The sequence below is a fragment of the Triticum urartu genome, chromosome 2, assembly GCF_003073215.2.
Source record: "Triticum urartu cultivar G1812 chromosome 2, Tu2.1, whole genome shotgun sequence".
NCBI lineage: Eukaryota > Viridiplantae > Streptophyta > Magnoliopsida > Poales > Poaceae > Triticum > Triticum urartu.
In genome coordinates, this window is record NC_053023.1 from 487509469 (window position 1) to 487519479 (window position 10011).

A 10011-nucleotide genomic window follows, 5' to 3' on the forward strand; every position below is an offset into this window, starting at 1 on the left:
TCCATGTGCAGTGAATTAGAAGGAATTTTCAAACATATTGGTCCCAAGGCATAGGCACACATGCATGGAGTGCCATGGCATTTTAATTCCAAAAGGATAAAAAATGATCAGAAAAATATGAAACCTTGCTTGATTTAATGTCACGCCAGCAAGATGATGTGGTAAAAAAATTGGCCTGTTTGACAAAAGTTTGGACACACACCCCTCACAAACCGGAGCAACTCACTAGAAGGTTCGTGGTTCTGAGAGGGAACAATGCATGTTTGATGACGAACGGCAGATAGCTTCCTCTTACGGCCTTCAATTTTTTTTCTATGTTTAACATGCACTAATACAACTGTCATGTGAAAATTTGGAAAATTTCAGGGGTCATTTGACCTTTTAAAGACATTTAAGTGATTTTCTAACCATTTAATTACCATAATTCAAATTTGAAATACATCTACATGCAACGCCTAACCATAACGGTTGAAAAAAATCATATTTTTCTGTACTTGTGTGCGAGTTAAAAATTCATCAGACGATGGAAATATCTGGTGTTCAAAAAAGAAAATGTAAAGATTTGGCAAGACAACCGCCCCCCACACGGTTGGCACTCTATCTCACGGCTCGAGGTTTGGTAGGTGAGTGGAGGGGATCATTAATCAGACACGGTTCTGCATTGGAAACCGTCAGCTATTATGTTCACACATGGATTTTCGCTATTATGTTCACACACGGATTTTCGCTATTATGTTCACACACGGATTTTCGCTATTATGTTCACACACGGATTTTGCTGTGGGAATCGTGTGTAATTCAAACTACAATACTTGTAAATTCCTGCGACCGACATGTGTACTGTCCCCGTCGATCTAGATTCCGGCCGCCAATAATACTACCTTGCTCACGTCTTCCCGCCTGCATTCTCATCTACATCCTCCCCTCGCTCGCCCTCTCTCTCTCTCTCTCTCTCTCTCTCTCAAATCTCTGCCATGGCACCGCCGGTCTGCCCACGTGCTGACGAGGAGTCGCCTCCCCCCGAGGACGCTTACTTGATTAGTAGCGACGAGGACCCCTACGCGCCGCCTAACGAGGTTGCGCCGAACCCCCCAACTTTGGATTGGTTTTGGGGCCAGTACAATCTTTTTCTATGGAAGTCGCTGTCGCTGGCTGAAAAAGCCAGGCAAGTGGCGTTCAAGAAGGAGATGGCGGAGGAGGAAGCCAGGTACCAGGCGGCCTGTGAAGCCCGTGATGCCGCCTGGAAAAAGGAGGCGGCGGAGCTTTGGGGGCGGGCGCGTCGTCATGCCGAGGAGGTGTACGAAGACGGGTACTTCACGAGGAAGGTCATAGGCGATGGGCACCTCCTCACTGCGTGGAGGTGGGCCGATAAGCTCTAGCATGCCACCGACGAGGAGCTCCAGTGGGCGCCAAACGAAATGGCAAGATCGGCCGCGCACGTCCGCCAGCAAGAGGCAGATCGGTACGTCAAGCGCTGCGAGGCGGAGGAGGCGGAGTATTGCCTCCGCACTAGGAAGACGCCGCGCGCCAAGGAGCTGCTGGCAAGGAGCTCCCAGAATACTGGCCCCAGGAGGGATTATTAGTTTTAGTATTGTTTGTTTTCAATTTTATGCATTGTACCTAGTAGTTAAGTATCATCACATATATATATGATGATATTATATATTCTGTGATGAACTAATGAACAATTAATATATATATATATATTATGAATTCCATTTTCTATCTGTTTTTGTATACTAATTTGAATCTAGCTGTTATCATCCACATATACAGAATGGAAAGCGTATACACACACATTGAAACAGAACATATAAGAATGGAAAACAGAGTACACACATTGAAATAGAGCAATAAACAGAGCAATACTATGATTGTTGTGAATACATAGCTATCCACGTCGAAACGACTTTTCAAAATAAAACGCGTCCATGAGACCATGACCAGTAGCCCTTGACTACGGTAGCTCTTGGCTCTGCCTGAACTCATGCAGGCGTTCGTCCAAGCGGTCAACACGCTCGTGGTACATCTACAGCGCGATCTCAAGCTCCAAGTTGGCTATTTCATCGGAGATCACCAGCTCGAGGATGCGATGGCCATGTTCCTCTACTGCGCCCAGGTGGACACCTAGGCCAAGGAGGCGGTCGAGCCTATGGACCAGTGCATTGGCATCCAGTGGGCCGCGGACAAGGCGAACGGCAGGGCGGGCGTCCGGTGTAAGTACGAAGCGGCCGACCTCTGGTGCAAGTATGGCGCTGAGGGCCTCTACCCATTCCTGGCGAGGAATGGGGGTACTGACCGGACGTGTAGCCAGCTACGACGCCGTGTCGACAGCAGGCAAGCGCCGATGGATCCGCTCTTGCTGTGTGGCGTGCCGCGCCTCTCGCTCTATGGCGCTCCAACGGTCTTGCCGTGCGGCGAGCCACAGCCTATTGGCGCGGACGCGCCTAGTGTCACAGCCCTAGCATTAGCCTTGCTTGTCATTGCATCATCATCTTGCATCATGTTTAAATTCCTTTTAAACTTGAAATGGGGACTGTTAAACCCTAGCAGCAAATGAAATTCAACTAGGTTCAAACTTAAATCCTTTCAATGAACCCAAAATGCCCTTTAGAAATGTTCATCATTTCTGGATTGGTCTAGAACCTCTGCCAAAAATGATGCACACTTTTCTAGGTCATTTATGGATTAAATCATAAGTATTTGAATTTGGACATTTAAATTCTATAAAATATTTTAAGCGTCCAAATAATCTTGAAAGCATTTGAGGACTGTTGGAAATATTTTCAAAAGTGCCCACAATTATTTTCAGGATTTTTACAAAATGAATTAGTATTTTTACTAACTCAAAACAGAGAAATAAAATAGAAAACTGTAACAAAATAAAGAGAGAGAGAGAAACCCACCTGGGCCTCACCTGTGCTGGCCCAGCCCACCTGGCCTGTGCCAGTCGTCACCCACCTCTGCCAGTAGGCAGAGGCGTGTCGCCTGCGCGCACCCGCGGCCACCTCCTGCTTCCACCTCCTGCTGCCTCCCCGCCCCCATTCGAGCGCCACGAAGACGCCCAGCACCCCCCTGCACCCCTCCCTCTCTCTCGCGTCCATCCCCTCCTCTCCCTCGCTCTCTTCCGCGAGGCCGACGCGGCCATGGAAGCGCCGCCGTGAACCACCGCGCTCCCCGACCCCCTCTCGCCTTCCCGTGTTGCGTGGAAGCTCCGCCACCGTCGCCCACGCCTCCTGGACGACCCGCAGGATGCCGGACGCACCGCACCATGACCATGGCATCGTCTTCAACCTCTCGGCCGCTGAGATCGCCGACGACTGCACGCCGTCACCAACCCTTCCCCGAGCCCGCTGAGACGTGTTCTGCAACCGCAGTGAGCTCATGGACCGACTCCCCCTCCTCTCCTGCTCGCGTTTTTGCTCTAGCTCCGTTCCCCACCTCCGCCGAAGCTCGCCGCCGCCACGGCCGACAAGCTCCATGCTCCTGAGCTCGTCCGCTCGCCCGAGCATCACCAACGTGCTCACCGCGCTCCTGTGAACCTGCAGCACCCATCCGTTCGATCTGCCGTGCCCCCTGGCGCCAAACCGAACATGACCGAACTCCGGCCGCCGCCTACTCCGGCCATACCAGCCTCCGGCGTCCGCCCTTCTAGATGCGCCACACTCACCGCTGCCATTAGACGCAAACGGCGAGGCAAATGGTCGCCCGTAGCTCAATCCCGCAGCGTCTCCGTCGTCGGTTTTGGTCGCCGCCGGCCGAACTCCGGCGATGTCGATGCGGCGACATCATTAGTTGCGAATGAGCCCACTAATGACCCCTCTAGAGCCACTGACGTGTGGGACCCAGTGACTAATTAGGTTAGTCTAATTTTCTGTTAAGATTAGTACTAATATGTGTGGACCCCACGTGTCAGCTTTGACTTTGGTCAAGTCAAAGTTGACCGGTCCCACCTGTCATCCACACAAACCAGCCCGAGACACTGACGTGCCGACCCCACACATCGGGTTTGACCTGGACCCGTCCTATTGACTGGATGACGTCACAGTGATGCAGTGGTGAGGTCATAAATGCTTTTTCGGATTTTAAATAAATCAGAAATGATTTGTTTAATTCCAGGAAATGCCCAAAACTTCTAAGAATCATAGAAAATTATCTATAACTCCCAATGAAATAATTTATATATGAAAAATTATCAGAAAAATTCAAGGAATCCATCTGTACCATTTTCATGCATGTTTGAGCAAGTTAACCTCACTGTTTAGGATGAAACATGATTAGGGCAAATTTCATAATAGGTTTGGAGTTGGAATTTGATATAGTTTTGAATTCCACTTCAAATAAAATGACTTTCTGTTGCATTAGCCCAAATCACAGCATATTGCCATGTCATGATCATGCATCATATTGTTGCATTGCATTGATTGTATTCTTCCTTGTTTGCCGGTAATTGCTCCCTCTCAGTAGACGATGTTTCCGACGACGTGATCGATGACACCGATGAAGAGCTATACTATCTTCAGAAGTGCGAGGCAAGCAAAACCCCCTTGTTCATTCCGATACAATCCCACTCTCTCGCTCCTTCTCTCTTTTACTGCATTAGGACAACGATTCAACTGTTACAATTTGCGGTAGTTGAACCCCTTTCCTCTGGATGACCTATCATTGCCATAGTAAATAGATGAAACCCACTAGCATGAGTAGGAATTGTTTGAGCCCTGATGTGCCTACTCATTCATGCTTGTTTGTCATGCCTGCTACTGCTTAGAGTTGATTCAGGTCTGATTCATCAGGGAAGAATTGGAATGTGGTGAACATGTCCTACTGTTGAGAGCTAAGTGTGTGAACACGATTTGGGAAAGGTAGCGGTGAGAGGCCATGTAGGAGTACATGGTGGGTTGTCTCATTGCAGCCGTCCTTAGGAACTAAGTTCTGTGTTTGTGATCCATGAACAGTTACTACCACACATTGGGTTCCGGTAACTCAACCCCTCTCGGCTTATTAATCAACGCGATCTCTGTCCAGGAGTTGCAACTAGTTTCTGGTGTTTGTAGGTAGTGTTAGTAGTCTACCAAGTGGCACCCGGTACAGGTGGGCTTGGGACAGACTAGGCACAGTGGCACGGTGTACCAAGTGGCACCCGGATGGTGGGCTTGGGAACCCTGCTCACATCGTTTGGGGCCGTGAGCGACACCCCGGCCGGATCTCCTTGCGGATGGAACCTGAATAGGCGATAAACCTGGACTAGAGACTTGTTGGTTAGTCAGGTCGTGGCCGACTCCCTTGCCCGGCTTCCGCTTGAAGGTTGCCGAGGTACATGACGTGTACAGGGCGATAAGTGGCGAGAGCATGTGTGAAGCAGTACACCCCTGCAGGGTTATCATTATCTATTCGAATAGCCGGATTCCTCGGATATGGAAACTTGGACCCCTTGCAATGTTCATAGACAAGTGAAAGTGGATACTCTAAAATGCGCAAGATAAGCGTGAGTGCTATGGATGGCCTTCTCGTAGGGAGACGGGAGCGGATCCATAGTGGAGTATTGATATGGTGAATATGTGGACTCGTGTGCGCCACCTCAAAAGAGTTACTTGCAGTCGTAGTTCAGGATAGCCACTGAGTCAAAGCTGGCTTGCTGCAGTTAAACTCCACCACCCCTTTATTGATACTAATGCATATGTAGTTAGTTCTGATGTAAGTCTTGCTGGGTACATTTGTACTCACATTTGCTTAATTTATGTTTTTGCAGAGAGACTTCAGTCTCGCTAGTAGTTCCACGTGGACTTCGACGTTTAGCTTGTTACCTCAGCTACGATTTTGTACCCTTGGGAGGGTCTTGTAGATAGTCAGGCTTCTGAGCCTTCTTCATTTGTAGTTGTCTGTACTCAGACAAGTTAAGCTTCCGCATGTGCTTGTTGCTTGTATGCTCTGTATGTTGGGTCATGAGACCCATGTTTGTAATACTTGGCTCCTCGGAGCCTAATGAATAAATACTCTGAGTCGTAGAGTCTTGTTGTGATGCCATGTTGTATTGCACATATTGAGCATATTGTGTGTATGATTGAAATGCTTGGTATGTGTGGGATCCGACAACCTAGCTGTTTATCCCTGGTAGCCTCTCTTATGGGGAAATGTAGTCTTGTGCTTCCATGAGCCATAGTAGTCTGCTACAGCCCGGTTCACCGGAGTCCTGCTAGCCCAGCACTACTGCTCTGGAACACTTGACTGGCCGACATGTGATTCACTTCGTTCCTGTGTCTGTCCCTTCGGGGAAATGTCACGCGGTGACATCCGGAGTCCTGCCTAGCCTGCTACAGCCCGGTTCACCGGAGTCCTGTTAGCCTAGTGCTACAGCCCAGATTCGCACGCTGCTGACCGACATGCTCGATGTTGATTCATGTATGCCTGTCCCCATAAGTTAGTGCCACTTTGGGTTCATGACTAGTCATGTCGGCTCGGGTTCTCTGTCATATGGATGCTAGTGACACTATCATATACATGAGCCAAAAGGCGCAAACGGTCCCCGGCCATGGTAAGGCGACACCCATGGGAATACCGTGCGTGAGGCCGCGAAGTGATATGAGGTGTTATCGGCTAGATCGATGTGACTTGGAATCGGGGTCCTGACACCTAGCTTGCTCTGCGGCGTGCCATCGATCATGTTGTGCTGCGAGCTGCAGCCTGTCGGCGTTGACATGCCTATCTTGATCCGCGGCGCTCAAGCACCATGCGCCAAAGGTCTGCTCAACTCTGGTGATGACGCGCATCACAGCGTCGTCCATCGCATTGCCGGGGAGCGCCTCGGCCTCGACGGGCCGTGGCGCCTGCTCGTTTTCCTCGTCGACGAGGTTGATGGTAGAGGCGGCGCTTTGGTGGTTTGACATGCTTGGAAAAGGTGGATGTGCTACAGGTTTCGCTTGTCACCTCCGTGCGTCGTGTGCCGCCTATGCGCAATATCGTTGGGTGGTGGGAAATAGGTGAGGAAATGGTGGGAAACGGTGGCGTGTTCATAAAACGCCATCAATTAATGGAAACTTAGCATAGAAGGAAGGTCGAGCTAGCACAAGAAGGAGATAACGATCAAATGAACATGGACCACACTAGGGAACCGTTTATGTTATTATCGGTATTCACACACATTTCTGATTACAGACCTATTTGCCGTGTATCACACACATCTTTTTATATTGAACCATTTCTGTTCTCTTGTCTCAATGCAAATAGTTCATCCGAGTGAACCGCATGCCGTATATCGCACACACCTTCATCTGGCTGTCCGTTTCTTTTGTGTTGCCTAATCACAAACAGTTCATCTGAAAGTGCAACTATCCCTAGGTGCTTTTGGTAATTCCTAACAACATATAGCTCATTGAGCTAATGCTATTCCAAGATTAATATTTCAGGAAAAGCTCAGTGAATGGTATGGCATGGATGAGGAAACACTACAAGAAATATGTCAACTTGTGACCACCACTATTGGTCACTGAATGGTCACAAATTTCCATTTATGACCTTTTTGTGACCAAAAACATAAGGTCAAAAGCTGGCCGTCGTAAACTGACTATAGCGACCTTTCTTCTGGAATGGTCGTAGACGTTTATGACCAAAATATTCCTACTGTGGCATTTTGGTCACTAGCAACCTCCCCAGGCCACGTAGGCATCCAGCGTGGCAAGCTGATGTGGCACAAGATTCAGCCCGGTCCAATTCGGTTTTCTACATGGGCCTAGCCCAACAATTCGGCCCATTTGTTGTTTTTTCCTGTGCTTTTATTAGCTACATGGGTCTGACCCAGTAATTCGGCCCATGTATTTTTTTAGGCAAGCCCTTTTAATATATGTATTTTATGCTGATTTTGGTTAGCTACATGGGCCTGGCTTACAATTTGGCCTTTTTATTTTCTAGCGCACAACATTTTGCAGTCAATTTATTTTTTATTTCCAGCTTTTTTTCCCAGCTCCAGTTTACAGATGGGTCCCAAATGTCAGATTTTTCACAGCTTATTAATAAGCAATATATATGTATATATCAAACAGACAGAAGAGAGAAAGCATATGAAAATCTTCAAATAACAGCTAAAATAAGTTTATTACAATATGCTATACAGAACAGAACACGTGAAACTACATACACTCATTCACATTACACAACCAGTTTCCATACACTCATTCACATCACATCAACCAATTTAACCATCGAATCTTGTATACCCAGGAACTTCCGCTTATGTGTAGACCTACAGGAAGGGCATCTCTCCAGCATCATCTCTCTCCAGCATTCACTGCTTCGCACTTGGCTTCACGGCTTCACACTCAGAAAAATTAGGACTGGAGCTCCTGTAAAAGAGCGAACATAAAGGAAAAAAATTAGGCTTGGAGCTCCTGAAAAAGAGTGAACGCATAAAGGAAAACAAGTAATAAAACTATACAGGAAAACAAGTAGAGTGTATTGAGCATATATATGTTGTCCCTGGAAGGCGATGAAATCAGATTATCATAAGTCACGCTTTAAACATCAAACCAGATTTACAAGTGAGCATGGCTAGAGTTCACAGAAACAATTCAAATCCAAAACTTAGGGGTGGCTGGGAGAACAGAGAGGGGACGCACCGCTCTAGCAGAGGGCGGCACCGAGGACTGAGTCGCCGTCAATGCTTCTGGTGCGCTCCAGTCGCCTACATGTCAGGAGTTTTGTGACTCGTGAAGATACATCTATGCACCAAAGCAGCAGTTCATTTACCAAAAGAAAATAACAGTTGAAGCATCATGGTACCAACACCAATTTATCGACAGCTCAACACCAAAAAAGTAAGTTAAATTGAAAATGCCATACTCAGACCATTTCATCCTCAGTACACGTAATGTGTTGTGCACTCTACACATAACAAGCAACCTACTAGAAATTACTACAAGGAGAACACACCTCATATACAGAATTCACACTTGACAATTACAATAGGCACTGCACATATATGGAGAGGTGTTTAAAAATAAAACTCGGGATTTAGGCATGCACTGGGCATGTATGGATACTAATTGCTCAACTACACGAGGGTAGCCAGTTCGCTGTCACATACAGAAAAGCATGATTCAGATCAACACCATAACAGAGATTGCTAAACCTCAACAGTGGCGTACTTATATACAAACAGAGATGATAGCGACACCGTACAACTACTACTTGAAAGATTGGCAGTGAGGCTTACCGATTGGCGAAATAGTCAGATGAGGACACCTCATTGTACTTCATGAGCATGCCTGGGGGCCAAACAGGAATATCAAAGCAATTGCATCCAGATTCTATCTTTTGCAAATCACAATAAACTCCAGTCACATTGTGTAGTATCAAATATAAGCAACAATGCAGCAGCTGAAACCACTACCTTACTAATTTGTAGAAAACCTCATGATGTAATCAAATATTTAGTTAAGGACTGGGTTATTGATTACAAGCTAAGTAAAATGCAAACATACTCATATTGTAGTGATGAATCCCAACTCATTTAAATTAGAGTAGTTCGTCATTAGCTCATTCGCGTTGTAGAAGTAAAAGCATCTGGCACACACATGATGAAATGAAATGAAAAAAGAATGCTTCAGTTTACTTGAAAAAAATGTGTGTGACACAGTTCTTTTGGGTTGAGCTGACCCAGCAAAAACAAAATTCAATTCTGAAGCTCACTCACCATGTGCACGTGAGGCTTGGCCATGTCAATGTGTGCTCGTGAACATGTGTATGTGAACAGGAACAAGTTAAAAGGGATTCCTTCATATTTTTACCAGGAACAGGATGCGGCAGTGGAGCTTCAAGAAATATATTTAGGACGTAAATAGCAATACACATAAATGAATGAACAGGGGCATATTCTACAGCAAGATGAACCAACAGAGATATATCTTGTATCCTACAGCAATCAAGTTAGAAATCACATCCATTTTCTAATTAACCAGCACCTAAATATATTACATGCACTACTTCAAGAAATTTATGAATAGGAGATGTATTAATAGC